Genomic DNA, 12,854 nt, shown 5'->3' with positions numbered 1-12,854 from the left:
CTGACATTGCTCTAGAGTTCCAGTGACAAAAGGCTTCTCTGAAATATTTCACACAGATCTTTGTCCCATCAAGGGAATCTATACTGTTGAAAAATTTATATTTTAAATTTTAGTTTGTAATATAATAGTACATGATATTACATAGAGTATATACTATAATATAATATTGAAATACTATTGCAATTTTACTAAACTGGATATTGTCATTAAATTAGTAATGCAATTATGTTAAACATTACATATATAATACTGGGAAGTTCTGTGACAGAGTGATTTCCTGTTCTTCAGTTAAAAAGGAAAATTAAAATATGCCAGAAGCAAGACTTACAAAAAATTGACTTGTCCAGTTCTCGGTATAAAATAATTAAATAAACATGAAATAAGAGTAAATCCTTTTATAAAATACTCATAAGACACTTCATATCCTGAAGTTGCTCAATTTCTGTAGGGGGTGACTTTCCTTTTAACATCTGCCAGCCTTCATTGTCATATTGCAGAAACACATCTTTATGTATAAGCAGAGAAAAAGACTGACAAGGTCTTTGCCAGTATGAAAACCTCTTCTTTGATCTTTTTACCCACAAAGGGTGATGAAAAAACAACACTAATTTGCCTTTTGTACTTTCTGGTTGATGAAACATTACCAGTTGTCAGAGGATTTTTAAGTATTCATGAATACCAGTGCTCTACAACATGGATAATACAAGTACCCTCGATTATTTATAACCCAAGACATCAAATTGGAGGCTTTGAGCCAGCCAAGTGTTTAGTTTACATTCTGGCTCTTTATTCTGTTTTGCTTTTTGCTTATTTGTTTCTCCAGAAGAGATTGCCTTCTGTTCCTGAAACAAATTCATTGCTGAGAAGCATTTGTAAATCAAAGAGTGGTCTTGTTTCCTCGCTGTCTTTCTGTCTCAGTGTGTAGTTTTTAGGCTGACTATGCTCTGCTCACATGCATTTGAAGTTTCTCTTCAGCCATACCAAGTGAAGGGGATGCTATTTTCTACATTAAATAGTGGCTCCGTGCTTTTGAAACTTGCCAATTAGTAAAATGAGTGTCTTACTTAAAAACTTCTTTTTTAATTTTTGTGAATTAATAATGGTAAGGAATATTTATTAAATCCTTAAAACTGTTTTTCTGGGGTTTGATGTAATTTAAATGCATTCCCAGACTCTATAATGATATTATGGAGGACACCTGTTAGATCACAAAATGCAGGACATGTTTAGTTGGGTCAACATCTATGTCCAAGGTTTAGCTGCCCGGTATGCGGTGCTACTGTCCTAATCTTTCTCCCTTTGCCCCTTGGGAATGTCTCTCACCTTTAGGACTTTCATAGTCCACTTACATTTGTCTCTTTGCATGACATCTTAAAACTGAAGATCATAACTCCGATCTTTAGTCCTCTTTCAAGTAGCTTGTGGTTTTGTGCTGCCTGCAGCTACATTATTAATCACCACAGTTAATTTCTAGTGCAGTCCCTATAACAATGCCAAAATCTTTCTTATTCTTTCTTTGTTTTTATATCTTCAGTTCTGATTTTTTTTTCCCTCATGGTTCATTGTTAAGAAGCCTGATAGCATCTCACCTTATTTCCACTGATGCAACAGTTCCCTTCATCTCTTTCTACTCTTTACTCTTTTTGACAGTCTTGTCTCAATGTAGAATTTGCTAATCAATCCTGATTTCATTCAAGTGTGCCTTGCAGTTGCTTGGTAGACCCTGCTGAAACTTCTTCCATAATTGACTATTTACAAGTTCTCTCCCTCTCTCCCCTGTGTACTCTCAAGTGCTTAATACTGTATGAATTTGCACTGCAACTTTTTTTGGTATCATCTGAAACATTTACATGAGGAAATCAAAATATCTAATTTGTATCTATAGATCTGTTTCAGGAAACACATACGACTAACTTATCTTTGGGGAACATTACTGCTATATCAAATTTGTTCAACATTTGCTAGTGGGTGTAAAAGTTACTGGAACAGTGGCAGAGAGAAGAGAGAAATAACGACCAAGAGGGAAATCGATAAACAGCAAGATATAAGCCTGCACCATGACCATGTATTTCTCATTTTAAAAACAAACAGGATTTGTTTCTGGTTATTCTATAACACTCATTAAAATCTATTCATATTTTTTGCCAAGCTTTAATATTTCATTTGTATTTACTAACTTGCCATGTTCCATTACAGTTTGCTTCATTTGCAGTCTGTTTTGTTTCAGGCCTTTTTATACATTATTTTCATCTTGCAGTGCCTGAAGTCAATCTGTTCTACAGTCATTCCAGAAAACAACTGTTTAATTAGTTGGCTGTATCTTTTCAACCTCTTCTTTCCTTTCCTGGCTTTTTCTCTGATAAACCTGATGGAACTAACACAAAGCATAATTTTGATGCTGCATATGATTTGATGGAGCTTCATTTCATACACACTACTGTGAATAATGTTGGGATCTTCCATTTGCTATTCAGCCCTTTTAAATCCAGGAAAGATAACTACACAGGCTGAAGCTGAAAAAGCTAAAGGCAGGGGAGGTGAAAAGCAAAGGAGAAGGAGCAGTCAAGTTGGAATGTGATAGTAAGGAGATAGGTAGGGTAGTTACCTCTACAGGTGACTAGCCAACCGAGAATAAGAATTAATGCTATTGTACTCTTGCATCTGCAAAACTACGTGAGCCCTGAAGAGCTAAGCAGGGGAAGGAGCAAGAGATTCAGCTCAGAGAAAGCAATCCTGCCTATTGATTTGTTGCAGCATGGTAGGAACATAGAGTCCATGGCTGTTTGATGAATACAACTTCCAATTTTACATGTAGCTGAGCCTTTTAAATTAAAGGTTCAGAGATATCGAATAGATGAGCATTAAAAACATGTGTCAGTCTCTCGGAGGGTGCTATGTGTTATGCTTTGCAGGGCAGTTCTCTCAGCATCAGTGTGTAAACTGAAAAAAATGCCTGGATTAGATACTGATATGAACAATAGTCCAATAACATCCATAGCCATGGGAAAAAGTAGCTGTGAGGAAGGATTACTGTGGCAGCAGCTGGTGGTGTAGCCATGGGCTATAGTAAAGCTTATGGAGTAGAGCTGCACTGCTTGCATATTGATGGTTTAGCTTGCATATATATCCCTGTACCCTGGGGCTGCAGAAACCAAAACTCCTTATAGAGATATAGGACAAAGAGATTCATTGACCATTATCTGCATATCTGCACCTTTATTCAGACGAAACAGACTTCTCTCAAAATCTCAGATTCCTCCCCAGCATGCAGAATGCCAAGTGTGACAGGGGAATGCATTTCCAGGGATTTTCTTGTTCATTTTTCTGAGTCTTTTACTCCTGGTCAGGACTTACAAGAATGTTCTCAAGCCATTGGATCTGCACAGCCCCAGACCTGCTGACTCCATCACTGCTTTGCACACAGTATTGTCAGGGAGCCAACCCCTGTCCTGCCTTCCATGCTGTCTCTTTCTCTTTCTCTTTCTCTTTCTCTTTCTCTTTCTCTCTTTCTCCCTTTTTCTCTTTCTTTACAGGGACAGAGACACCTGCGGTTGTCTCCCCACATTGAGGAGAGACTTGATCTCCAACAGAGATCTCAGCTAAATTCTATTAGTCTGAGACCTGTGGAGGGAAACAGTATGTAACTGGGTGTGCTTTAATTTTTATAGATGAGTAGAAGCTTGCTGCAAATGGGTTTGGAGAGGTACTTTATTGGCCTGGGTCACTGGATAATGTGGGAAGAAAAAAAGTCTATTTCGGAAGCCTTTTACCCCTTTCTTTTTAACTAGGTGTACTAAGCTTTCCAAGAGGATTAGTTAATCCTAATAAAAGGTGAAAAAACCCTAGGATCAGAAGGAAATGGAGTCTAGTGTATTTACTACAGCACAATTTATCCACTTAATAAAGCCATATATTTCTGTACAAGGAAAAAAGCATTCTGAGTAGAGACATGTTTAGGTTTATTACATTGCAAATACTCAGTGCTAGCAGCTTGTGCTTACAGATACAAGTTTTTACTTCCTGCTTTGAGCTACAATTGTACAGCATCATATTTTTTTTTCCAGAGACAATGGCAAATGTTAAAGAGCTTGAAAGCATTCGTCCTAGTCATAGTGTCTGATTTAACTTTGAAAAAAAAATATCAGTCCAGTGGGGATGGAAATTGTTGGTTTTTTAAACCTGTAATTTGATGATGTTTACAATTCAACCTCTACTGTTTATAACTAAGATATTAAAAGGCCAAGCAACTACATGCAGAAATTACATAATATTGTTGCCCTGTAACTTTACTGTCCTGCCATTACTCCATTCAATAAAAGCATTAAAAATTGTTCTGTATTTAAAATAAAGCTGTATTATTACAGCTTTTTCTGTTTCACTTGCACATTATGATGTGACATCTTTAAAGTGCACATAGAATTTTGAAAGATACTAAACTTAGTTCTGTACGTTGAAAGATACTATGCCAATTTCTGTCTCAGCATAAATCAATTCAACTCCAAATAATAAAATGTTGCAGATAAAAAGGGCTAAAAATATTTTAAACAGGTAGAACTGTTGTCTCCCTTGAGAGAATATTTCCACAGGAAATCTAGCTGTACCTCAGTCAGCGTGGTCAAGAAGACAACCTTTTTTAAAAGTGTTAAACAGCAAAATGCAAAAAAAACCTACACAAAAAATACAACAAAAGGAAGGGGAAAAGTAAAGAGAGAAAGAGGTGTCGTGGTTTAACCCCAGCCAGCAACTAAGCACCATGCAGCTGCTCACTCACTCCCCCCCCATCCAGTGGGATGGGGGAGAAAATCAGGAAAAGAAGTAAAACTCCTGGGTTGAGATAAGAACGGTTTAATAGAACAGAAAAGAGGAAACTAATAATGGTAATGATAACACTAATAAAATGACAACAGTAGTAATAAAAGGATTGGAATGTACAAATGATGCGCAGGGCAATTGCTCACCACCCGCCGACCAACACCCAGCCAGTCCCCGAGCGGCGAATCCCTGCCCCCCACTTCCCAGTTCCTAAACTAGATGGGGCGTCCCATGGTATGGAATACACCGTTGGCCAGTTTGGGTCAGGTGCCCTGGCTGGGCATGAGAAGCTGAAAAATCCTTGACTATAGTCTAAACACTACTGAGCAACAACTGAAAACATCAGTGTTATCAACATTCTTCACATACTGAACTCAAAACACAGCACTGTACCAGCTACTAGGAAGGCAGTTAACTCTATCCCAGCTGAAACCAGGACAAGAGGGAAATGAAAGCTCTGAGGAATCCTTAGAGCCAGAAATGCTCTCTGAATCCCCCATAATTGCCTTGCAGGTCTCTGGCTCTGACAAGGAATGAAGGGTGATTTTGAATGCTGGCCAGTTTGTGTTTCAGACAGTCGTAGTCCAGTTTAGCTTCTTTGATAAGAGAAGCTGGGGATAGAAAACGGTGCAGCTTAGCTTCCCTAGCAAACAAAGTCTGCTTCAGCACTGGAAAAAGGTAGAGAGGATGGAGAGTCATTATTCATAATTATTCATGATTTCACTTATGAGATTGGCTACTAATGAGAAAGTACAGTAAATACCTCGTATGTGTGAAAATCAACCATAAAGAGCTTTCAAAGAAGACATGAGTAATGTTTTGGCAGGAGAAGCAAGAACTAGCCGTCCCTCACTAGTACTACTGATGTGCCAGTGCCATGGTCTAGCTCTTGAGTGCAAACAAGAACTGAGCAAGAGAGAACTGGGTGCATTGAACAATTGCCAGTGAGGGGACCCCTGTCCTGCCTTTCACCTGGAAACTTCTATTTTTCATAGTAATTTCGAGGTCCAGGTAAACTTAGGCACATCTTCTAGTCTTTGTGCCCACAAAGGAATACAGGGGAAAGTTGCAAACTATCTTCTATTGACAAGACTGTTTGCCTTATTATTTCACAGGTGAAGAAGTCATTACATTTCCTTATGAATAGGCACTGTTTGTGTCAAAAATAAAATTGTTTGTGTCAAAAATAAAAGGTGTGAAATGTAATAGTGAAAGAGAAAATATGAGTAGATTTTTAAGGCAGAGTTTTGAGCCATTTAATCTTATTCAGAATAAATATAGGTACCATTTTCTAAGTGCCTGCTTTGCTGTTGCTGAATGGATCGTGACAAAGAATACAGAGTACTTTGAATCCAAGCTGTATGAAAACAGCAGGATGAAGGGACACGAGAAAGGGGGATGCTGTCTCAAAGCCGCTGAGCCACTTGGAAGCCTTTCATGTGACAGCCTGCAGTTGCTAAAGCCACGGCAGGTGGGACCCTCCGCAGACCCATATGTTACCCGTAGCAAAATACCTTTCACAGCTGGATCTTTCCAGCATGTACAGATAATTACGTGCTGTGGCAGGGCCGTGTGCACCAAGGACACTGCTGGAAAGGGGTTGGATGCAGGGGAGAAGACAAAATGGGTCTTTGGCTGTGATAAGACACATTTTTTTCATGTGAGAAGCAATGAAAAAGTATTTGGTTGTGTTGTATCCTTTAAGTAGAGACTCAGTGTGTGATGCATTGCACTGAATTACAGTGGGCATTGCTTTATGAAGCCAACTGACATGCAATTTTGAAACATGAATTCTGAAACTATTCCAGTGGCACTGGGAGGTTTAGGGAAATGAAGCACAAAGTGAGAACAGAAATTTCTACTGTTCTACTGCTCATACAATTTTGTCGCAGTGCAGCTAAGTAATACAACTTCTTAAATTTTTAGAAGTGTCGCAAATGGAGAAACCATTTCTAGAATATGTGTGTGTACACAATATGAAACAGGGTACCGCAAAGGAAGGGGGGACCACTGTGACATATGGCTTTGTGGGATCATCCAAAATCACTAGAAACCTTTCCTCTTATTTCTTTACACACTGAATTTAAGTAAAGCACACATAAAAGCAGTCTGCTGAGTTATTACACATAGATTTTTTTAAAATTCTTGATATCTAGCAGTACCAAAGAGATTTAAGAGGTTAGGAAATTATTATGGTAGCCAGGGAAACATTATTTTGCAAAAACATTCTTTAGGGAACCACAAACATTCAAATCTTGGCAAAGAAACTAAGAATTAAATGGCGGCTATAGCACCAGAATTGAAAGAAACAGATCTAACATTAAGTGTGTATCTTCCAATATGAAATTGTGGAATTCTGTATTTATTATTTTAAATAATTCCTTTATTAACTAGTACTCTGTTTACAAGTCAAATGATGATTTTTCTCATTGCTGAATCCACGAACTCAGTTTGGATCTGAAAATCAATGATACGCTGCATCCTGTAACATAAAAAAGGTTTTATAACTGCAGCTACTTCCTACGTGAAGAGGATAGATAATAGCAGCATTCAAAAATGTGTTTAATCTTAAATGGGTACTTATTTGAAGTTCTGTGACATAACAAAACTTCTAACTATCACTGATTTGTCAGAAAATTCTCCACTTTGTACAAATCTATCCACATGACTTTTTTTCCGCTGGTTGCTGGAACCATGTTTCTGGCTAGAAGGCCAGATCAGAGAAAGACTAAGAAAATTTGAGTTCAGGCTTGTTTCTCTGCTCAAAATAAAACAATGTGCTCCAAAATAAAAATATTCTATATAAGGAGAAAACTATTCATACAAAAATGATGCAAAATCACACCTGTAGCTGTTCTATGATGGCAAACAAACATTCCTGTAAGTCTAGGAATTTGTTGAGTAAGAATGGAGAAGCCTTATGTGAAATGAAGTTTGAGCTTAAAAGGAAGTTTTATCCTGTTGTGGGGTTGTGGGGGTTTTTTTGTGTAGCTAATGAAATTTTAATTTTAAGGAGGCTTTTAGATGAACTAATATGGCAGCTTATGAAAATGAGAGACATGAAAGCAATAAAACACAGCTGTAAACTTATTTCAGGTGGATTTTAAGAAAATTTCTACTTGTTATATATAATTCATGTAGTTAAAAAACTTGCAATACAGCTTCTTTTACAGGGTAGAAAAAATTTATTAGCATCAGCAGCACTTATTTGGGTAGTCAGGAAGAATTACAGAATATCTGACCTTTTTACACCTCCATAATTATAACTTTCCTTTTGGAACTACTTATTCCCAAAAGGAGCAATCTGACTACCTGTTTGCAAAATGTTTATCAGCTCTAGTGAAGTCATTAGATTGCTATTCCTACACTGACCTTCGAGTCAGAGAGGGTTTACTGATCTTAATAGTATAATGAGACCAATGAAACAGGGAAATATTTTAGGTGGCTAACACCTTCCATGAGAAAATTCCTGCTATTTACAGCTACCAAGACACATCATTACAAGCGAAATATTTGAGCTACAAGCCAACAAATATATCTATTACACATAAACCATGTTTTTAATTTCTCCTTGCTTTCCTAGATAAAAACCTCCCTTTCCTTCAAAGGTACCATGAAGCATACATTTAGATTAGTTTCAATAACACTATCATTAATCAGGTATCAATGTTTCAAGGCACTTTGTTGAGCACCAATTCTTTAAAAATATTAAGAATCCTATAAGACACTGAACTGAATGTAAAGCATCCTATGCAACAGCTTGTTAGCTTGGTCAGTTTTGTAGACTATATGATGATGTAGCAATATTTTCAACACACTGAGCACTAAAAACACATTAATTTTGATTGCTCTTTTCTAGTCAATGAATAGCTTGGTTTTGGGGGGATAACATTCCCAGCTCTTCATCACACAGATCTCCAAGTGAGTGCACTGATTGCTGTGTTCAATGTAAACATTAGTGTAGTAGGTATTCTCCACCTAAACTGTTGGAATAGGAGAAAGCAAAACTACAGAAAGGAATCAAAGAGAAAAAGTGAAAGTGACAAGAAAATAAACAAGTTCTGAATAATGAGCCTGAGTTATCATTCCTTTCATCAGTCTTATAGTGATGAATGAAATTAAATTGCAGTTAGTCTCGGTAAAAGATTTCCAAAGCTAAGGATTTAAGGTTAGAAAGTGGCTTCCTGGGTCAAAGGATGTACTGAAGGATTAAAGGCTGGTTTTGCCACTGAATAAAAATATTTATTGTCTTTTTTGAAATTAATATTACAAAATTTAACTTCATGAAAGCACGTCTGCAAAAGGATTATAGGCAGAATGAGGTAGCGAGTTCTTTCTGCCAGTATCCAAAAAGTTTTCATTTTTCATTTGGGGAAGCAGATTATCACTAATAACAGGCATTCAATCCTGTATCCCTGAGCTGATGCTGATAGCCAATTAAAGCCTGTTGTAGTGATGCTTTTTGTAAATGAGGTGCTTTACATTTTCCAACATACATGGCTAACATTAAAAGCATAAATCTTTATTTAAGCATCTAAATAAAGCAGCATAATTTTCAAAGGAGCTCAGATCCCACATATTAATAGACCTTATACTTTCATCTCAGAGAAAAAGACCACTTTCCTATAGGAACACTGAAGAATTGTGCATGTAACATTAGGCATCACTTTTTGAAAAATCTGAGTCCTACTGTTAGATTTTGAGCCCCCCCCCCCCCCCGCCTTCAGCAAATTCAGTGTCAAGGTTTCAGTGCCCCAAATAACTATATATATATATATATATATATATATATATATCAGAGAGTCTGAAGTTTTGTCATGTATGAAAACGTGGGTTCAAATAGCTGAAGATGTTTTCAGGGAATCCATTCAGTTTAGGTCCATCTGTTGGCTTTATCATATATGTGTGCAATAAGTATATATTAAAAAGTAAAAATTATGAATAACATTTTATAGCCTTCACATTCTGGTAATTTTGGATTCCTAATGGGACCTAAGATTTGAATAAATGATACACATAAAACAAAGAACTCAATTTAAAAACTAAATTACCTTAAATCACCTTCTAAGCATTTAGAATGAGATTTTGTTTTTCAGTCTGAAGAAGAAAGAAACAAAACAGAACCTGAATTTGAGGTGGTTTGCACCCAGAGAAAAATTATGGGAATACTTTGGATTGTTAATGTGACACAAGTAGTATCTAATTCATTTTCCCAGCAGTTTTGCCATTGATCCCATTCCTGTATTTCTCACAGGGAAGCAGGACATCTGTTATGATTCTTCTGGCTGCTTTGATTCCTCTTTATTTGGAATCTGATAAGTCATCGGACAGGTTTGTCTTCCAGCTTGTTTTGGCTTTCTGATCACAGAATACCATGTGGAAATGTCATTTACCATAGATGTTACAGAACCCCAAATGGAAGAGAGATTAAACACTTGCAGGCAGGTTTGGGATTACCCTTCCTCCAGAAAACATTTCTTTGATGTAATTTTTGTTGCGTCAAAAGGCAAACAATTTGCTTAAGAACCTTTATGGTTCAGAGACAAAAAAAGTAAACCTTCATGTTTTAACAGGATGTATAAGTGGAATATTTACAAGTGTTCAGACTGGGGATAGGGAAAGCAAGCAGGCAAATGTATACTCTGAAATACACTGCTTTTGAATTCTATTTTACACCAATAGAATCTAAATGTCTTCAGTCTTTTGGAGCCTCTTTAACACATTGACAAATGTCAGCATATAGGGATATCAGTGTTTACCTTAAACACTCAGCAATTGTTGGGAAGAATGGATATAAATAGTACTAAGAAACTCTAATTCTCATCTGTACCTTTTCTACCACTTCAATGGTTAAGAGTTAAAAGCCCATTGCAGGGCATATATTTCTTTCTAGCTGAATAGTGTCAGTATTCCAGATAGATTGTGTGATGTGAAATGCTGAAGTTCCTTAAGTCCATTGCATGCCCCAGCTTTAGGATTCATCCAGTGTTTTTCTGTTGTCTGCTCCCTTGCCATATAATTCTTTATTGGTCAACATTATTCTTCCAGGTAGTCAATGAAATGAAAAAAGGTCAGCATTTCTGTAAACAAAGACAAAGCTTACAACTACTTCAAAAACCCCTAAACAAACAAAACCATGCAAAAAGACCTTTCACATATGATAAATGTGAGATTACAATAATATCAATAATGTTAAACTTTATTTTCCAAATAGGAATGTATTAGCTTCAATCAGTCTATGCAGTGGGCAAGAAGGATGGCAATGTAGCACTTAAATCCTTAAAAATATAGTCCTGCCATCTCCACATTTCATAAAATATGGATAGTTTGCTGAAAGTTAATGAAGAAAAGAAGAACCCTAACCTTCCAAGACCATGTTACATAATATTCATTATAGTAGATTAATACTGTGGTTTATGACTTATCCTTGACCATCAGTGATAGCCCTTCTCAAATTATCTTTGTCTGATTCATCCTCAAAAAGCTGATTGAAATAACTGCATGGGTTGGACAATAGAAGTCAGAATGCAGAACCTAATCAAGTTTCCTAAATAATGTATGCACATTGCTACCTTACTGCAGTAGGTTTCTCACCATAGTGCTTTGCTACTATGTGAGTGAGAAGACAAGTATGTTGCCATTAGAAGTTAGGGTTCCTGTAAGAACTTCATTACCATTCTTAACCAGATGTGACAAACACCATTTCCAACACTTATCATTTGAACAATTAACAGCATTTGATAATCAGCTGATACTGCCAAGAAAGGAAAAAAAAGATTGTTTAATATTGACTCTTGATAAAAGAGCCTCAATGCATAATTTTTTCTGCAGGTGGAGGTGCACTAGGCAAGCTAGGAGGGCAGCCTGTGAAAGGTGAGAATGACCCTTACATCTGTGATGTCAGCTTCTGATGACAGTCATTAGTATTGAAGAGACATGAGAATTTCAGCATGGTTTTCATTCTAATTCATGAAGGGTAATTAGTGTATCAATGCTGATCAGTTCCATTACAAACAGGCATGGTTTCACATTGATGACAGTGAGGGCCATACACGAAGAGGAAAAGGGGAGTGGAAAAGATAACATTTACAACCATTACATCCACTTGCAATATAATAAATCAGCCATATAACTCTTCCTGCAATACAATTGAGTGAGCAAGGACCTTCAGCATCTCTCCTCTCTTAGAGATGCATACCTGAAGTATCATAGGTACATTTCTCATTCACAGCAAAGCTGTCAGCCCTGCATGCAATAATGACACTGTGCCTTTGGTAGCAATAGTGAAGACAGCCAAGAAGAGTTACTATTTTCTACATTCAGCAAGACTTTTCGCTTTAAGACACGACTACTTCACCATTTTTACTGGCCTGATCTCTCAGTAGATGCAAGATATTTTTCTGTGAAGATTTACAGGAAAGTACTCCAGCGTTTAGTAATTATCAAACCTTTAAAAATCTTACGAGTTTTTCACAAGTTACTCAAAAATCTACTCTAATTTTATAGTATACAATTAATGTCTTTTATTAGTTTATGAAAATTGCAGTAGTTTGGTAAGTCTGTTGTACAAGAAAACCCTGACTAATATTAATTTTCTACAGTATTTACATATAGAAAATAGTCTCCAAATGCTGCCATTCTGGAGTAGGAATAGAATACACTAAAAGGTATTTTAATTCATACAATTAAAATTAATGGATTTTTCACTGCTTGTTAAAAGAGTGTGCTTACTTATATATATGGATGTGTATGCAGATAGATAGGTTATCATATATTTAGCTGTGCTTACTCAGAAACAGCATAATTCTGAATGTGGCTTTATACAATGGAATAAAGCTAACTAGAAAGGAGATTAAACCTGAAATTAAAGTTGGGTTACAACTAATAACATTTAAAAGTCTGTATGTTTTTAGATTATTTCTGTTTCTTTTGAGTTTCTGAATATTTAGGTGTAGCTTTTGACACAATTTAAATTTCTGTCCATAATTAAGAAGGTATAAATTCACAGAAAATGTAAAATAAGATTTGCACAATCCTCTGGC

Source organism: Haliaeetus albicilla, chromosome 5, assembly GCF_947461875.1.
Source record: "Haliaeetus albicilla chromosome 5, bHalAlb1.1, whole genome shotgun sequence".
In the NCBI taxonomy this organism is placed as follows: domain Eukaryota; kingdom Metazoa; phylum Chordata; class Aves; order Accipitriformes; family Accipitridae; genus Haliaeetus; species Haliaeetus albicilla.
This window is presented reverse-complemented; position numbering follows the sequence as displayed.